Below are 16,589 nucleotides of genomic sequence, written 5' to 3' on the forward strand. Positions count from 1 at the left end.
TGACTTAAATGAGCTTTACATAGCTTTGTATGATCCTGTTTCTTGGTGAAGGAGCAGTTAATTTTGTGTACAAAGTGAAAGAGCTGTAAAGGGAGACACTGACAGTGGCTGAGTGAGGGAGTCAGAGCCTCCAGTTGGCATAAAAATGGCAGACTCAGAAAGGACTGTAAGCAGTCCATCCAGTGGCTGGGTCTTGTGCTTCTCAGGTGAAGGTTGTAAACTTCAGCTGGTGAGATGATTTCTCTACTCTTTTACTCAGAAGAGAATAAGTTTGAAAGGCAAAAATTTCAGTCTGTTTTGAAAAAGGGAATTCTTGTTTTCCAGCCTGCTCTAATTTTCAACTTTTCTTTGAGTGTGTGTGTGAGGATATGCATTCTCCTGCAAAAGAGATTAATAGCAAGTGATATCTCTGAAGAGGGGAATTTGATGGATTTTGCATGAAATCAGAGAAAACAAGACAGAAAACAAGCTTATACAAGTGATGGCGTCCTTAAGAGGGTGACCTCATGTATTTGGTCTTTCTAAGTAGTAGCTAAGTATGTATATCACAAACTAGTGCAGTATAAAGTAAATAGAGAGCATAACTTAGTTGATGTTGCACTACCAATGTATTCTGTAGTTTCTCTCTCTGAATTCCTTCGAAAAATGTGTTTAAAGGGAACCAGGAATGCAACGTAATTTGATATTACGGTCTATCTAATAAGCAGTCAAAGCCTTCAATAAATCTAATTTTAAGGTATGCAAATGTACTGAGAGACTTTGTCCTTTGTGCATCCATTCCTCAAGAAACAATGCCAATGGGCTCTTCTGAGGGACAAACCCTCATGGCTGGGATACTGAAAAGTGACATTGTCCAAAAAATCTTGTCATCTTTTGGATGTTATTTCTCAAGCAAAGACAGGGTGAGAAGGTAGAGCAGGACAGTACCAACTGTGTGCAGCTTCTTGTAGTATATATATTGACTTTTTTAAGAAACTCGTTTTGCTCGTCTAAACCATGAGCCTTTTAGTAAATCTTTTAAGGAGGGGTTCTTCCCTTACAAAATTAGGAAAAGCTGACTGTCCAGTCTAAGCATATCATCACAGTTTCCTCTGTGACCAGTAGAGAGAGACAAGCACCTTTAAAAATCAGTTGATCCTTTCTCTCTGGTACAAATTTCTAGAGTAGGTGGGGTGGATTTTCCACACTGTTGCGTCTCTGTCCCAATTGCCAGTAGGGGGAACATAGAAGGAGAATTTGGTGGAGCAGGATATTAGGCAGTCTTGTAAAACAAAAAGAATGGAAAATTCTCTTTCAATATGCAAACCTTGTTGTATTTCATTTAGAAATTAAGGGGTTTTACTTGGTCTCTGGTCTCTATTGACTCTTTCTAACTGTGTGCATTTTGTTTTTTTTTTTTTTTCTTTTGTTTGTTTGTTAAATGTTGTAGGAAATGGAACTAATTAACCTTTGAAAGAGTTAAGTTAATCAGGGAGGTAATATAATCAGAAAAGGCAGGCCTTGTATCCTACACAACAGTCATATAATGACATCCTTAGTACAGAACTGTAAACAGTAGGTCTGTGCTTTAATTTGCTGACAGGTGCATGTAAGAGTGTATACATGTATGTAGAGGGAGGGATATGCAAGTAATGGAAAGGTTTAGACTAGATTATAGGACAGTGACTTACTTGAAATAAAGACTCCTATAAATTTTCTCATTATGCTCTAATCTAGAGTGTACCTCAAGGTTATCAGTGCCTTTAGCTTCCCCTTGGGTTGTGCAGAAAGTGTTCTGCGCCCTGAAGAGTTGTGGGGTCTTGTGTTAGTTTACTTCAAAATTGGTCCATCTTTCAGGGAGTTCATGTGCTAGCAAGATTTGAGGAAGACAGCTCAAATAGATATAATGTATAGTCTTTTTGTTTAAAAAAGTGTTTTTGTTTGTTTGTTTGTTTGTTTTTTGTTTGTTTGTTTTTCCAGCAAGTTGTGATTTCTAGTGTGACTATCAAGCTAAAGTTACTATGAGACTGTAGGTGTGTTGTTTTGTTTTGTTTTCCTTTTTTTTACTCTCCTCACTATTACATTATACCAATTAATTCTTTTGTATACCTAAGCCCAGTGGGTCAAATTTTCAGCCTGAAGCTGTTTAGTGTAGCTCCCTTAGACACTAGCAGTGCGGTGTTATTTTACATTACAGAGGATGTCACCTGCTATGAAAATTTGAGGACTGCCATCTCAAAGCATTTAATAATGCCTAGCAACATGCCATAACAGTATATACATGTAGGCTGAAATGAAGAAAACAGCAGACCTAAATACCTAAATTGGAATTTGGGCTGGCCTATGGCAATAATATATCTTTTACCATGTGGCTATCTTGTCTTAGTATGATCATTAACAAATGATTAAGTGATCAATAGTTCCTTATGTAAGTAAAGATGACTGGTGTAATTTGTGGCTTTTGATTTCAAGTATTAGTGTATATTGCATTAACATCTATGCACTATCTGTTCCTTTCAGCACAGCTCCAATTTCAAGTTCCAAGTATAAGAGAATGCAATTTAATATAATTGTGGTCATTTTAATTTCTTCAATAAAAGCAATCAGTGCCTATAGCTGGTTTCAGACTGTTGTGAGCAACTTGCAACTGTTACTGAATATCTGTTGAAAGGAGTCTCTCAAAACTTGCAAATGTCTTTGGAGAGCTTCTCCCCTCCCCTCTCCTTCCCTCCCCTCCCCTCCTCTCCTCATTTAGTTTTAAGGTAGAAAAGCACAGACTGTACAGAACACCTGGCAGTAAAATGAGAGGGATTGTTTAGCAGAAATCTCAGGTGAGTGCAAAAAATAGTCTTTTACTGAATCAACTAAAATTGATTGTGTGCTTTAAGAGCTTGATCTTTATCATTTTGAATTTAATGGCAAAATTCTCACTCACTTCAGTAGAAGCAGCAAAATCCAAGATGAAATTGCTCTCTGGATTGATCTGGAAGAGCTGTTTCCTTCTAGTTTTAACTAAGTTATTCTTAATGACAAGAATAATGCTTTGAGCAAAAGACTGGTAATCAGGAGTCCTGTATTCTGTTCCAGTGAACAGAAAGGCACATGGTCAAGTTTAAGGGCATATCTAATTGCCTTGCTGAACAGAGCAGCATTCTGTAGTTAAAATTTGTATTCTGGGCACTGTCTCTGGGCCTTTGGTATGATCAGCTAGGACACTGCCCTGGCATGTCACATACACTGTTTCCATTGGAGTCAGTTGTGTGTCATCTTGGCAACTAGTTACAGGGCCAGAGTCTTCGCAAATATCTTAATCCTTAAAACATGGATAATAACGCCGAGATGATCTGGTGCAGATGGTGTGAAATTACATCATTTTGTATGGTCTGGGATGTCTGGAGATGAAGTGATACATAGATGCAGGGCTTCGTTGTAACATTGACATGTCATTTCCATATGTGAAGGTCTTCTAGCTTGCTAGGACTCCAGTATTCATCTTGGATGTTGTTATTGAATTTCCATTATCTGTTTGATCAAGTGCTAAGAACTTTCTAAATAAGTCCCAAGTCCCTTCTTGTCAAGGTGGAGGACAGCTGGAGATTGTTCCAGTGTGATGTTTTACCAGCAGCAATTTCACAAAGTGTGTAGCAGTCTCCGTCTAAAACTGAGGAATAATGATACAAGGAGAGGATGACGGAAATAGGAATATTTATGCACCTTAAAGTAAGATGAAAAGCTGGAGCAATCTGTAGACCTCTTGAATTTGCCAAAGTGTTGTAGCCTTGTTCACATTGCTTTTGCTTCCTCAGTTTGAAATCTGGTTTCAGTCAACTAGTTTCTTCCAAAGAGAAGTAATAGTTCCCACTTTGAAGGAATGCCTTAATTCTGCACACTTTGCTGTTGAACTATAGCACAACTTATAAGCTTCCTCAAAACAGCAGAAGTCCTGATTTATACCATCCTGATTCTGATCTCAACCTTTTTGGAAGTTTGTAGGCATGTAATTCGAGGTAAACAGAGCTCTAGACTCCTTTATTTTTAGCTTGGATTTCTTGCATAAGGTGCTGGACTGTGCTTGAAGTGCTCTGTCCGTTCCTTCTACCTAAACACAGTGCTCCTCTTGCATGTTTTCTCCTTTGTCCATCATGGTTCTCATATGGTCCTTGAGTGAGAGCTGGTGGTAGAGGGGAATCCTTGGGTAGTTGCTGTACTGACTTCCCACTAAGATGTCCAGACAGTTTTCACTGGCTCTGATTCTGACCTTACATTGTAATAATGAAGCAGAGGCCCAAATCATAAAGGAAAGTTATAGCATGAGTCTACAGCTGGAGCCTGAGGTATCTCTTCTGTTACGATCCTTTAGCTTCAGCAAGGCTCATATGTCACCCCAAGGGTTTAACTTGGGGCACCAGAATTTGAAAAAAAAATGCCCGGAATCAATTTATGAAAAATGAGTCTAGAATGTGGAACAGTACCTTAGTTTTTGATTCAGCAATGAGCTTGGAGAACAGCCACAGGTCTGGAATGATCCTGATTTTGAAAGCAAGCAGATTCAGATCTACATCCAAACTCTAAGGCCTGGATGCATCATGACATTACACCTGACTGGTTGACCAGTGGAACAGGAACTGAACCAAGTTAATAAACTCCCTTATTTATTTTTCGGTACTATCGCCACATTTAATTTCGATTCACTGTTTGCATTTACAACACATTTGAAAGTCTGGCATTTTACAAGAGTATAATAAGAGTTGTAATTAGAACATGATGGAAGCATCCAAGCCAAAGTAAACAGTTACTTTTTTATTATTATTTTTTGAAAGCGGAAGCTTGTCAAGTTCAACAGAGAAATTTTCTTCATCATTGTTTATTACAACAGTTATGAAAAGGAGCTATATATATATTCTGTATCTAGCTCTTATCTTCTCGTGGATTTCAAACTTTCAAGGCTAAGGGGCTCACAAAGCTGCTAATTTCTAAAATCACTGTAAGCACAGTTAGGTGGTAATGAAATTTCAGCAGGGACCATTCCTGGAGACTGGTGTATAAGCAGGAATAAGTCATGGACCTCTGTTTCCTTATCTGTGAAGTGGAGCTAATATTTACTTAGGGAAATGCCTGTTGTGATGCAAATCTGTATGTCAGGAAACCCTTGTAGGAGGTAAAGGCACTGTGCAGGTAATTACTGTTGTCAGATCTCCAGGATTCAAGCTGTGACACCAGGTGGATGCATGTACCAGGTGGAGCACATAGCAATGCTGGTCTAGGCTAGTCCCTTCTGAACCCAGATAACAGAAGCTCAGTTGCATTGTTAAGATTCGTGCATATCTATTCCTGCAGGTGTGTTGGTTTCTCATTCGCAGCCTTGGCTGCTGCAGGATTTTACTGAAATTTCCTTCTGTTGCAGAGTCTAACTTGAGTCTATTAAGACAAAGTTTGTATTCTGCTTTCTAGATCATTTAAAACCTGTGGTAAAATTAATGATATTGTTTTGGTTAATTGTCCTCATCCAGGAAACATTGGCAGCTCCCCTGGGTCACTGCAGCAATTTCTTTTATGCTGTAAAACACTTTCTTCCCTAAAGTGAAAACGCGTAGGCTGTCATTATATGACTCTCCGGTTCCATACTGATAGAGCCTACCTGTGCATTAAAAAAAAAAAAAAAAAAAGTAAGAAACTGTAATACCTATGGAAACACTTTCAGAAACTTATTCCTGTACTTATTCCTATATTTTTTTCACCATTGTTTTTGATGTGATGTTACAAGATTGATAACAACATTTTTTTCTTCGTGAATCATGCCCCCAGACTGTGCTGGTTAGCCTCCCCTTTTCCACTGAAGAAGTCAGCCAAGCTAAGTCTTTATTTTTGATTCATGCAGGTTCTAAGGTCAGTTCTGGTGGGTATGATTTGCTAATGAATTCATGCTCCATTTCTCATCTGGCTGGTTCTGCAAGTAGGCCTGAACAAAAACACTGACATTTGAATTTAAAGGGACATTCAGGGCCTTATTCAAGAAATATTTGAGACTAGATTTAGAAGTCTGTACAGTGCAAATGAAATATGAAGTAGAATAAATAAATATACAAATAGTAAGAACATTTATACATACATGCGTATGTATGTATACATGCACATAAATATTTTTTATATATTACAAATTTTGTAAAATTTCATATGTCACAATCACTCTGAACACACCAATGTCCTCCAAAGAAACAAGAAAACTGAAGCACAAGGAAGACAATGGAGAAGCATCATGTGGCCAGTGGCATTTCCAGTGCCTTCATTACCAATGCCATGGCAAATGCTGCCACAGAGGAAAGAGAGATACACGGAGCCAGTATTTCATGCTATTCCCTAGGTGTACAGAGAGGATGGGATGGAGCATGAGCAGAACTAAGTATGCTGCCCCCCCTGAAGGCACCAGCCACACAGGCTGGGTTACAGCCAAGTGACATCTAGTCTGGCTAGACTTTTCTACTCTTGAGATAGGGAAAGACCAGAGTTTAAATCCTTGGTTGCAGCATCCTTTATTTCAGCACAATTATGCGTGAAAATTAGAAGGGTCTGGAGGGGGCTCTGCCAGCCCTCTGTTTTTTACATATTTTGTCTGAGCATCAGAAAAATCAGAGAAAGGTTTTATTTTGTTTAGAAAAGGTCAGTTCAATAGACGGGGCGAGGGCTAGGGGCTAAGGCACCACCAGGGACTTGAACATTGGCTTCTTTTTCCAGTTTTGTTTTATAATTCCTGTGTGAATTTACTCAAGTTATTTCATCTACCTATGTACCTATGTCACCATCCACCCGCCTGTGAAAAGCAAGGGGCAATACCATTTTTTTTAATTTTTTTTTACCCCTACTCATGAAAAAAAGCTCTCATTATTTATTTTGGCAATTGGGTTGCCATCCTTAGATAAATTTTGGTCTTCCACAGGGATAATTAAAAATTATTCGTGAACTAGTAACTTTTCATGTTATTAAATTATAAAATTATTCATGAACTACTAGCAGCATTGTGTGATCCTCAGTGTGGAAAAGGCTCTGAGAGGTGGAAGGAAAATAGGGATCTCTATGTGGAAACTCCAAACTTCCCCTCAGCATCCTGAGTGGTTCTAACCGGTAGATGATTTCATAATTCATCTAGCTTTACCAACATTATAGGCTCCCCCAAAATGCAAAATATAATTTCATTTTATTGGTGACAAGGTAGTGTCTCACTGGAGAGTTGGCTTCGGTTCACTCCTTGATCAGAGGACATTCAAAACTACATTTGCCACCACCCAGGAAGGCATCCCAAATACCATGTATGAGTGAGAGGTACTCTCCATCTCTCGTGTTTACTGGGACTGAAAGAGTGATAGGGTGAAAGGCAGAGAAAAAGGAATGTAATACTATATTTGAGAAACGGGACATGAGTAGAAGAGGATAAAAACTTCAGGTCTCAGTGTTTACCCTATAGGATACTTGTGTATTTTACATTAAATGCAAAGTGAATATATGCTGCTGTCACCACCTCCACTGTCACATAATTCACCCTTTTCTTTTTACTAGGCCTTCAAAGAAAAGAAAGATAGAGCCCCAAATGGTTTTTGAGGAAGAAAACTACTCGCTTGAGGAACATGCTCCAACTAGCCAGTCCCTCTTTGCTACTGGTGGGTAGTGCCATGACAAGGAAGGATCCCGTTTTATTTAGACTAAAGCTTCTAGTGCCCCAAGCAGAGATAGGCTGTAAAAATCTGGCACCTAAAATGTAGATATTGTTGTCTCTAAATTCTAGCCACCAAGGTCAACTACAAACTCTTAATCCATACCATTGGAATAGACATAAAAATCTGTGTTGTCTAGAAAATCTCTGATATAAAACTACCTTGGTTGTTTACCGCATCCCACTTTAGTTATTTATCTTATATATGAACACCTGACCAAACTGAATTTCCTGGAACAACTGGTAATTCATTTCCTTTGCAATAATCTGCATATAAATACTATATATATACTATATAGTATATAATACTATATATTATAGTATATAAGTAGTATATAATAGTATATATAGTAGTATATATATAGTATATATATAGTACATATATAGTATTTAATATATATATAGTATATATATAGTATTAAATACTATATATATACTATATAGTATAGTGTATATATAGTATAGTATAGTATAGTATACTATACTATACTATATATATAGTATATAGTATATATACTATAAAGACATGCAAAATCTTAATTTCAGTTTCTCTAAAATCACAGTTCTCAGTATAGATACATTAATGAGTTCCAGCAGAGCATGTGATAAACTCAAGAAATGAGAAGTCCTTTACAGTGCTACGTTTCTGCTATCACTCGACAGCTAATTCTATTTTTAATGATCTTGCCAAGATGTTCAAACTACATTAATTGTGTCAGATGCGTTGATCAGTATTTAAACTGTTTTCTCTCTGTCAAAAAGGTTGCCATTTTAGCTGCCCCAGTGTAAAATTGCAGAGGAGTTTGTGTGTGGTAGTAAGACACTAACCTTATCTGGTCATTCTATATAGATTCAGATATCTGTGCCTGAGGTTAGTATAATGACACACTTGGATTATGAAGGACTACTTCATAATGTTGCTTGGATTTTAAAGGACTACTGTGCCAAAGGAAAAAACAAACAAACAAACAAACTGTATATGGGGAGAGATTAATGTCAAAACTTCTTTTCATTTAGTGGATAATGTCTTGAGGAGAGGGGTCTTAGGTTCAGATTAAGGATAATTGCAATTAATTGAACGTGATTTAGAGAGCAAAGTATTTTAGGAATGACGGTCAGTTAATGAGTAATCCAATACATCTGGCAGAGAGGCTGTTCACTGCAGAACAATTAATTTGATATTTCAGTGTCATTTATCTCTGCTTTCTCAAAGCAAAGTGAATGCAGAACCTCAATGACACCCAATGTCAGGAAACAAGAAAGTGCAGGGTTTTTTTGATGATTTTACCATGCTCTGATTGGCTTCTTGAGGCAATTACTCTCAAGGTTTTATTTGCATACCTGCTGGCATTTAACCACAAGACCAAACCTCTTACAAATAGTGTTCAAACAAGCTTGTTGCCAAACTGAAAAGGTACTTTTAAGCATAGAAATTGTGTATGCATTAATTATTCTGTTTAGCAAGTGCTCATTAACAATAGCCTGGGTGAAATTTTCCCCGATGCAGCTGCATTCAAGGTAAAGAGAGAAAACCTACTGAAGTTAAAACTGATTTTCTTCTCTTTATGTGGGATCAGTTTTTACTCAGATTCTCTCACTGATCCAGCTTTCTCTGTGGCAGCTTAAGCAGTCTTGCCAACACATGGGAAATGCTGGAAGTGAGGAAAAAAGGCAAGGCATGGTGTCACTCCTTTCTGTAGTATTGCCATCCTTGTGTTTGCCATCCTTCTCTGTATACAAAATGAAGGTGGTCCAGCCCAGCATAGTTTAGGCTTGATGACAAGGACTGTATTATTTTTTATGAGAACAAAAGGTTGAACCTGGGCTTCCTACAGCACACTGGACTAGAGAGCAAGAGAATTAAGTGAAACTGCAGAGAGTATGAGGTGACATAGACCTGGTCACTGTGAAGCTGTATCTTTCTTTACAGACAATGTTATAAGCTATCAATAGCAGTTGACTGGGATAAACACTTGAAATAGCCACTAAATAGAAGGCTGGCAGCAATCAGCCGGCTTTGTTAAAAAATAATAGCTTTCTGACTTGCAAGTAGAAGGTGGGTTACTTATTAAAGTATCAAATTTAAGAAAAATTACGGGAAATAAAAAGTGAGATAGAATTACAAAGCCATAAAAATAGCAGCTTAAGCAGTCATTTCCCTAGGGTTCCAACTCTACTGCAAAGAGTACATATCCAAGGAAATCTAGACTGTCTCTCTAAAGGAGGTAGTTATCCAAAGCTCACCCATAACAGAGCCTCTTAGCAATCTGACAAAACATAATCAGAGAGGAAACAGAATAACCCATCAGAAATCAGCTGGTTTCCTGCCTCTTTTTCCTTCCCTGTCATGCTGACCCTCAGGACACATTAAAGACTGATGAACAAGATTTCTGGGAGAGTTGAGAGCATGCAGCCTTGGCAAGACAACCAAGCATACAAACTTTTGTTTTAGCTCAAGAGCAACAAGATGCTGAGATGTACTAATAACATCTGACTTTCACGCTGCATGTCACTCTTCTCCAAGTGGACTATTCTTCCATTTGGTATGCAGGAATCAGGACATAGCATATTTTGCACATCCCAAAAGCATTTCTTTTCCTAGTATGGCATCCCTCAAAGGTATCGTGACTATTCCCAGTCAGAAGGTCATTTACAGCCCTTTGATAAGAGCCTATAATTGTCTTCGGAGAGCTTACAGAGCTTACAGCACCACTCAAATGATTGCAGCTCTTTACACATTTACAGATATCCTTTTTTTTTTTTTTTTTTTTTTTTTTAATGTTTGCTTTCCAGAAAGTACATTTAAGAAACTTTTGTTTGATAATTATTTTACTAACAAACCCAATTAAAAAGAAAAAAAAAAAAAAAAAAAAAAAAAAAAAGTGCCATTTCCTCTTATACTAGTCAAAACACCATATTATTAAAATTTTGTTTTGTTTTTGTTAAGAAAGAAGAAAAACGTGTTTTGTGCTGGGGGCTAGTGTTAATTAGTATTCAACAAACTCCACTTATTGGACTTTGTCACTAAGCTGAAATATAGATGATCTGCTGTAATACATGTATAAACTAGTATTAATGTCAATTCTGTACAGACAGTAAAGCTAGACAAGAAATACTGCAAAGATAAATTAATTAATGTTGATGATCTATTTCAGTGTCACAGTACTGTGAGATGTCTTTCTGCATACTGCCAGAAAGTTCTGCCCTGGGCTAGAAATTCAGTTTGAAATGATGGGTCAAGGATCATTTACCACCTGTACAGACCTGTCTGGATGCACTCCTCTCTTTCTACTCAAATCTCCTTTCAGACACTAGCCAAGGCCCAAGAATCATGAACATTTTATATTCATTTATATTAGATTTTGGGGCACCTTACATTCTCAGTGGGTTCTGAAGTGTATGACCTACTTCAATGGAAAGTTTCTGTATCCTGCTGAACTGTTTTTATAGGATAGTCTTGCACACAGGCTGATTGGAAAGTAAATTTGTGTAGGTTGGGCATGTTCCTGTTGTATTCTGGTAGAAGGTTGCATTACAATTTCAAAGTAGGTTTCACCAAGTTTACAGACCCTCATCTCATTGTGAAAGCCTCACAAATTATGGCCTGTTTTGCCCCAGCACAGAAGAAGATGGGGTACAATCAGGACTGCAGCAACATGAGAGCTATGAGAATTCTACAGGGCATAATCCACTGGAGATTTAAGAGTATAAACCATGGAGGCAGGAGGAAAAGGAGCAATGTGAGAGGGGAGAATTGGGATCCGGTCTCCTGTTTAGTAAGTACAGGTGTCAGGTACCTTTGAGGTCCCAGCCTGGGGAAATGTCCTGGTTTTAGGTGGCCAGTGTGGGGGAGTGTCACCAGAAGAGGAGACATGAGCTCTGTTGGCCCCCACAAACATAAACTTTTCTAAATTCAAGTTAGTATATACCAGATGCTTTTTTTAGCAAAGAGATAAAATAATGGGGGAAAAGTCACAGGAAAACCTACCTGAAGATGAAAGTGTTTTGTTTGGTCTTCTTTCCTTTTCTTTTAGACTGGAGACCTGCAGGAATCCAGAGACAACATTAAACTTCCTTTTAGAAAAGGTAATTGAAAAGAAAAAGACAATCAAGGGATGAACAGGCAAAGCCTTTTTTTTTTGTTTGTTTGTTTGTTTGTTTTTTACTTCTATATGAATAAAAATGCTGTTAATAAGCTCTTTCATTTCAGGCTTCTACTCCACAGTCACATTGTGAATGTATAACCACACAGTTGAAGGTTGTTACCTCGTAAGTCCTTCACTGCTCTACAGATGTTTTTGAAAATAGAGAAAGAAACCACAGAAGGCTGGACACAGTGATAGGGGACAGTGGAGATATAGATAATCAAAAACCCTTAAAAGTGTCTCTTTTCCTTCTGAATTTTCAGTGTTTATATTCCATAACCAATTCTTAAGTAAGAATAGCTAGTGTCATTCTGCTGTTTTTATTGAATGCATGTAGAGAAACCCACACAAACAAACACAGATTCACCATGGGCCGGCAAAAACAAACCATCCAATTAGAAACCTTCTGAGATTCTGCAAAAAGGAGAATAAGTAACACCTACTGCTTGCAGGCCTTCAGATTCCCCAGGACAGGGCAGTTTACAGGGGGCAATTACAATACCAGTCCCTTTTGGGGAAATATGAGTCTTAGAGAGGTACTCCATCAGTAGTTCTCCTTCCATCTCTTGTTGATGGGAGATGGACTCAATTAGAGGTGCATACTCACCTGCAAGAAGTTATCTAGAAGCAAAGGACATGATCCAGGGGGCTGTGAATGCCTAAGAGCTGATGGAAAGGCAAATTAGTTCAACCGTGGTGCTGAAGTCAGTAGGACATTGGAAACTGAAGGACCGAAGGACCTATTACCAATCATTTGCTGTTTGAGATTCTCCATTGAGATGTCTGGTGTGACCCTGAAGGACTGGACAACCTAATGAGTATGGAAGAAGCAGAAACATAAAAGGGAGGTATGAAAGGGAGCATGGGACCCAATATTACATATACTGTTTGTCTGTGATCAGGAAAAAAACACTACACCAGGTCCTGACTATACATAGGTAGGTGATTAAAAGGAAAATCTAAATTTTCATTGTTAAATATGCAACTGTAATATGAAATGAATTTTGTATAGTTGTAGCACTATTTAAAGATGTGTGTGTGGTGGCAGGGGGGTTCAAACATGATTTGTGTAATGTTCATTTAAGGAAATATTGAACTAATCTGATTTCCCCTCTTCAGTACCCTCGGTGCAGTTAAAAGGAGGTGTTTGAGTGCGTGGCATTGGCTGATGTTAGAATTAAGTAAGGTTTAAGAGGGCGGCAGGGTTTCTTCAGACCCCTGCTGGTCATAGTGAGGAAAAGCAAGTTCTGCAAATCCAATTGATTTAACACTACAGAGGGTTTATCGCTATTGTTAATTGTATTAACCTACAAAAGGATTGAAGGATTAATTAGAAGTAAGGACCAGGAGATGAACTGAAGATTCTCAGGGGAGACACCATTATGTATTATCCTTGAACTGTATAATTATTTGATTTCTTACTATTTTAGAGAGTAGCACACTTACCTGAATGTAACCTTAATTGCCTCTTTTATTCTAAGCTTCGTTTTTTTGAACAGCTTGCTAATCATAGTCCAAACCTGAGCCACCTACTGCAGACCTGCAGAAACAAAAGTGGAAGAATTCTGAGTGTCCTAATTTGAGAGCAGGTTATAGCACAATATTATTAAGATCAAACTGCTTCTTGCCTCAAATCAGGAAGAAAAACACTCTTCTTTGACTTCAGTCAGGTAGGATTCGTTTCCCAGTTGTACTCATGTTTTCCCTTTCGTTAAGCTTTAGTCAAAAGAGAAGTAGTGCCTGATTAAAAGGTGAGATAAATGAACTCAAGTGCTGTCTGAAGGGAAAAGTAGAACTCAGGGTGATCATTTTGATGTGTGACAGTAATACTGTACCATGTTGGGCTTGTCTTCCACACTGGTAATAGAGACCTGTCCTAGTCCAGAGCACTGCCTGGCTCCCATGAAAGACTACAATATGTGCCAGCTGGTTATAACCTGCAAGGTGCCAGGGAAAGGTTTGCCATGGAAAGATCAGCTTTCCATCCCTGTCATTTGCTGTGGGCTTTTGAAAGCTTTCCTCCCAGTCTGTGGCTGCCTTTTTGTACCACTGTACCTCTAAGTAACATCCTTAGAAACTGATCATACTCCCTTTTAAAAAAGATGTATTAAACATAAAAGTAAAAAAATCTGAAATACATATTGATAAGCTAAAAAAAGAGAAGTCAGAAAAGTACCTTGCAGGCAGTGTTAAAAAAGCAGTAGAAGAAACATTTAGATCTGTTTCTTTCATCCAAGCTCCATTGAAATGACTGAGAAACCTTTCTCATTCATGTCAATGCAAATATGTGACTGTCGTGTTTGAATATCGAACAGCTGGTATTTTTTTTCATGCCAACAAGAATCTGATGTATTTTACTACTTCTGAGAAGTACTATTTGTACTGTATAGCTACAGAACAACAGGAAAATTAAATTCTGACACTAAACCTACGGGCCAGATTCCTCTATCTAGTTTATATAGGTATCTCTTGACTCTGGTTAATAGGAGAGGAAGACACTAGCTATCAAGAGCCATCTGGCCTGACAACATCGAACACCCAGTACTCTGTAAGAATCGTCCAGCCATCACTGGCAAGACGCATTTGTCAAGTCTGGTCTACTTCATGTTTCCTAAACATATAGGGGATGAAAAGAAGTAATGTCCTTAAGCTATGAGGTTCTGTACCCTCCTTGTATTCAAGTATAACTGCACACTGGAAATTTGGATATTTGAGACCCTGAGCTAATGCTTATTTCTCCTTCCCTGATGCTGAGGTAGCATTTATGGCTCATAGGTGGTGACTATTAAGAAATATGTGGTGGAGCTCCTCTGTGAGGAGAGGCTTTTATTGCAATGCCAGATAAGCAAACAAAATTACAGGAGGTGAGAGGACAATCATGCTTCCCTTGAGGCTATTGTAGCAGAAATACTTCAGAGGTTGGGGGTTTGTGGGGTAGTAGGGGGCAGGGTGGGGGTGGATTCCAGACCAGCCTTTTACAAGGAACAAGCAAAGCTCTTCCCTTCCCAAGTACTGTGAGTGATCTGTGCGTCTTTTGGACCCCTGGCTTTGGCAATTTCGAAAACACTGGGTACTGAGTTAGGCTATGTGCTAGTCAGACTGCTCTTTGGATGATCAGCTGGCAAGAGGCATGACCTTTTTTTTTTTTTTTTTAATGAAAGCATATATCCAGGTAGCGTTTCTGAGTTTTTTCCTACTTTGGCTTTTTACTTTCATAGAGTGATTTGGGGCAGATGAAATGCCACAGTGCACATGACTGAAATGTGTGAAAACTTAATTAACAGAATAATTACACAGTAGAAATGTGATCTTCTCTCAGTGAAAATCTGGCAGGAAGCTTGAGCCCTATGGAGTATGAGTCCAAATATTTAGTCAGTGGAAAAGCCATTAGTCACAAAGAAGCTGCATCTGCGGGAAAGAGTTAATCAGGTTCCTAATTTCAAAGAACACAATATGCCTTAAAATACTCTTCTTCTGGCTTCTCGGGCATGCTATAAATGAATATGTGATTTTCTCACAGCTACCTAGGTAAATCTGCATAGCTCAATTAACTTCAGTTGATTTACATCAGTTACACCAACTGGACCTGGACAGAACCTAACAGCATCTTTACACCTAATATCCCAGCACGGTGTATGAAAATTGGGCATTATTCTGGCTCAGACATCCCTTTGCAGCCAGAATGCATAGCAGGAGGATTTGTTATTTATTAAATGAATTCCTTTTCTACAGAGTTGAATCTACACTGTCTCCCATGAATTTCTATACTGGCAGATCTTATGTTTTTTCTACACACCAATATATTTTCTGTGAAAAATACTAAGATAATCAGACAGTCGGTGGAATTTTCTTGATATCTGGTTAGAGACACATTGCTTAATCATTTTACTTTTATCAATAAAAATTTGCATCTTGCTAGAAATTGATCACTTTGCTTTTTTCTTTCTAGCTTCTTAAATTATTTTTTAAATTATTCTAGATTCTTAAATTATTTTTGTGTCTGTTCAACAAATTTAAATGCTAGATAGTAATTTAAAAATAAACAAGTTTAGATACTAGCTGCAGTTCATTTTTAAGTAGACTGTGGGATATAAATCTCTTTTTTTATATATTCCTCTTTCATTTTCCTTTTCATACAGGGCAATATTTAGGCCACCGTGTTGAAGAAAATCCTGCAGTGTGATTATCTCCTCATTGAAATGCTCTCTATTGTGCTTATTTGTTTGATGTGTTTTTCTTGTACATTGTATTTCTGATGGCATCTGGGTAAAATAATCATTATATGTCACCCATACTATCTCTTTTAATCTCCAGAAGATTAAGCATGTTTATTTAAAAAACCCTTTGATAGTGTCTTCACTAACTCAGCTATTTTATAAAATTGGAAATAATGAATCAGGGAGATGCAATTTTGATAATGCCATTTACACAACTCCTACGAGGCCAGCTAGCAAAAGAACTGGAAATATATAAGTATTTGACATACATAGAGTGAGAATGGGGAAAATATTGTAATTTCATCTAGGTTATGAAGTGTTTGGAAAAATACAGTCAGCAAAATTGCAGTTCAGTTAATGAGTCACATTCTTCAGGGAACGGTGGACTCAAGAGATGAGTAACGAGATCAGGAATGGCTCTTTTCTTCTCTAGGTCACCGGTTCAAATCTAATATGGGTAGGTAGCAATTAAAAGTCACTACTATTCGAGGGCTCTTGATCTTCTGAAATGGAGCTAGTGAACTCATGGACAGGGAAAAAAAA

General features: G+C 37.9%; 2 long non-coding RNA genes across 11 annotated transcripts in view; both read left to right on the forward strand.

Annotated features, from left to right (window-relative positions):
* Positions 1 to 14,221, forward strand: part of LOC311433988 — a 104,581-nt gene extending 90,360 nt beyond the window's left edge. For both annotated transcript variants that reach the window (XR_014691181.1, XR_014691182.1), the window contains 3 exons: positions 7,531 to 7,631; positions 11,719 to 11,770; positions 11,895 to 14,221. This is a non-coding gene — a long non-coding RNA (uncharacterized lncRNA). The remainder of the gene's footprint in view (positions 1 to 7,530; positions 7,632 to 11,718; positions 11,771 to 11,894) is intronic.
* The window catches only part of LOC311433985, a 150,509-nt gene that overhangs the window by 108,235 nt on the left and 25,685 nt on the right, over positions 1 to 16,589 (forward strand). The gene's annotated exons all lie outside the window — the stretch shown is intronic.

Source organism: Aythya ferina, assembly GCF_964211825.1.
Source record: "Aythya ferina genome assembly, chromosome: 3".
Taxonomy (NCBI): Eukaryota; Metazoa; Chordata; class Aves; order Anseriformes; family Anatidae; genus Aythya; species Aythya ferina.